The 3,403-nt window shown below is 43.8% G+C and overlaps 1 pseudogene; it reads right to left on the bottom strand.

Moving 5' to 3' along the window:
* Positions 1 to 1,087: 1,087 nt before the first annotated feature.
* LOC133986153 (uncharacterized) lies at positions 1,088 to 2,948 on the bottom strand (annotated as a pseudogene).
* Positions 2,949 to 3,403: the final 455 nt, after the last annotated feature.

Here is a 3,403-nt window from a genome sequence, read left to right as displayed (position 1 = left end):
TACTTTTCAAGGGTGCTCCTAGCCATGGGAGTGAGAAGTCCTCAAGTGAGGAGGTCAGTATTTAATTGGATGGATGTGTAGAGACAAGGATGAACTTTTATTTGTTTTAACTTCTACGTTCAAACCACCTGTTTGTGAAAGTATATGAAATATAGACTGAATGAAAACAGAATTGGAATAGGTTCTTATATACACATCTTGGTTTTTTTTCAGCTACAGTCCCTCCCTAAGCTAGACAATCTTGACATGAACGCCAACCCAGAATACAACAACTTCGTCAAGGAAAGGATTGCTAGTATATTCGAGATCCTGAAGCTCCTCACTAAAGTGGTTCAACAAGTTGTTAAAGTTGTAACTGGCTAAAATCAAATGATCAAATGAAATCAATAAAAAAGAAAAAATGCATTTAATTTCCTCCTTGTCTTTTTTTGTGCTTCTCAGACTTTCTGAATTTCTAGTTCATGGTGTGATTTCACCTGAGAAATACTCACGTAAAATATAGTGCATCTTGAAGGACATGCATGCAATGATCAATCAATCAATCTTTATTTGTATAGCGCCAAATCACAACAAAGTCATCTCAAGGCACTTTACACATAGAGCAGGTTCTAAACTGTACTCTTCAGGTTTTAATTTTAAAGAGACCCAACATTCCCACATGAGCAAGCACTTGGCGACAGTGGCAAGAAAAAACTCCCTTCATAACAGGAAGAAACCTCAGGCAGAACCAGACTCAAAGTGGGCGGCCATCTGCCTCAACCGGTTGGGGTAGAGAGGAGAGAGGAGAAGAATAGGAGAGAGAAGCACATTGAAAATCAACATTGAAGCTAGTAGGTCCGGGACTGGAATCTGGCCCAGATTACCTGTGAGACGAGAAAGCACAGACAACTCCGGGGAAGAAGTTTAGGTTATTGAATGTATTAGTGGTACATGAATGTTAATGGATATAGATGGATGGATAGAGAGAGAGAGAGAGAGAGAGAGGAGGAGAAAGGAGCTCAGTGCATCATGGGAGTGGGAGTCCCCCGGCAGTCTAAGCCTATAGCAGCATAAACTAGGAGCTGGTCCAGGACAAGCCTGGCCGGCCCTAACTATAAGTTTTATCAAAAAGGAACGGTTTTAAGCCTACTCTTAAATGTAGAGAGGGTGTCTGCCCTCCGGACCGAATCTGGAAGATGGTTCCATAGGAGAGGAGCCTGATAACTGAAGACTCTGCCTCCCATTCCACTTTTAGAGATACTAGGAACCACAAGTAGGCCTGCATACTGGGAGCGCAGTGTTCTGGTAGGTACATAAGGTACTATAAGCTCTTTAAAATATGGTGGAGCCTGACCAGCAGCGGAACAAATCAGTGCCGTGCCGGGAGGCTGGGGCAAATGACCGGGCCCTTTAAACCCAATAAAGCACATGATAATGTAACCTATTTTTTGGGCAGACAGCTTAGAGTCAATTTATGTTTCTTCCGGTTTAGCATTTCCAGTGTATATGTGGGGGGTTTATTTTGGAGGGGTTAGGGTTAGGGTTAGGGTTAGGAAGTGTGTATGTTTTTGTGTGCTGCAATTGATGAAAAAAGGAGAAGTGAAGAAGAGTAATAAGGGAGCGCACGTCCTGTTCAACAGCGGAGCCTCCGTGTTTTTATTTTATAGTCTGTCTAAGTATAGGCGTCCATACGCTCGGTTACATTGGTGGCAGCGGTGGGACGTAAAAATGATCCACCTAGCTTGCACTCTGTTGACAAGTGACATTGGTGGACGGTTGATGACGTTTTTACCCAGAATACACTTGGAGCCAATATCGCGATCCACTTGTAAATTTGCACGTCGTAAAGTTAACTGTTAGAATGAAAATGAAGCCAGTCATGATGCAGCACAACATTTTATTCAATATTTTACACTTAACTACATGAATAAAGTCAGTCCTTGTAAAGTTTTTACCAACCATGACTGATCCTGACTTGGGACAACCTATATAACCCCACACATATCCATTGATTCTGGAACTTGTGAATATAATTTAACTCAGATCCACCCATGGAAGGGCGAGGGGCCCAACTCCTCCGGGCTGCTGCCCTCCCGGCCCCTCCGTAAACTCCACCCATGAGCCTGACCATTAAGAGCTTTGAAAGTGAAGAGAAGGATTTTAAATTCTATTCTAAATTTTACGGGAGGCCGATGCAGTGAAGCCAAAATGGGAGTAATATGATCTCTCTTTCTAGTTTTTGTCAGAACATGTACAGCTGCATTCTGGACCAGCTGGAGAGTCTTTAGAGACTTGTTAGGTCAGCCTGATAATAATGAATTACAATAGTCCAGCCTGGAAGTAACAAATGCATGGACTAGTTTTTCAGCATCATTTTGTGACAGGATGTGTCTGAGTTTTGCAATATTACGCAGATGAAAAAAGGCAGTCCTTGAAATTTGGTGGTTTGCCAGACTCCACAAGCACTGCTTGATGAATGATCCCTCATCAGTGCAGGGGGACCTGCATTACTGGGGGCCCCCACAGCACCTGTCGATGGGGTCAAGTGACTGCCTGTATAGCAGTGTTCATAGAAGTGTCATAGAAGGGGTGGGGTGGCACCTGTCTGGGGACAGTGATAGGTGGTGTGTAGCCTAAGCAGCAAGAGAACCTTTTTTGCTACAATGCTAAACACACCTCTTTAAAACTGCTACTCTTAATACTACTACTACTACCATCCAGTTTCAATGACTACCGTCCTGTTGCACTGACTCCCATTGTCATGAAGTGCTTTGAACCGGTAGTCATGCAGCACATTAAATCCCTCCTCCCTAGGCCCCTTCCAGTTTGCATACTCTCCACTACCATCCAGCCCTCATGCACCTGGACAGGAAGGACTCATAAACAACACTTCCAGCAACATCACACTGAACACAGGGCCCCCCCAGGGATGTGTGCTCAGCCCCCTGCTCTTCACCCTGCTGACCCATGACTGCACACCAAAGTACAGTTTCAACCTCTTCATAATGTTTGCTGATGATACAACTGCGGTGGGTCTCATCACTAACAATGATGGAAAAACAAGCTACAGGACGGAGTTGAGCCAACTGACCAATCTGTCTGACCAATCAGAAGTCAAAGGAGATGATTGTTGACTTTCAGAGAGCACACACCCAGCACCATCCTCTGTCCATCAAAGGTGCTGCTGTGGAGAGGATGGGCAGCACCAACGGATAGTGAACGCAGCGGGGGCGATCATTGGTGCCTCACCCCCCTCCCACACAGGATTGACAATAAAGATAACTTTGAACTTCTGAACTTTGTATACTTCTACTACTACTACTACTTCTACTATTATTACTAATAATATCAATAATATTATTTGTATAGTACCTTCTATTAAAGAAATGCAGCTCGAAGTGCTTTACAACAAAAGAAATTACAT

Source organism: Scomber scombrus, chromosome 2, assembly GCF_963691925.1.
Source record: "Scomber scombrus chromosome 2, fScoSco1.1, whole genome shotgun sequence".
In the NCBI taxonomy this organism is placed as follows: Eukaryota; Metazoa; Chordata; class Actinopteri; order Scombriformes; family Scombridae; genus Scomber; species Scomber scombrus.
This window is presented reverse-complemented; position numbering and strand designations above follow the sequence as displayed.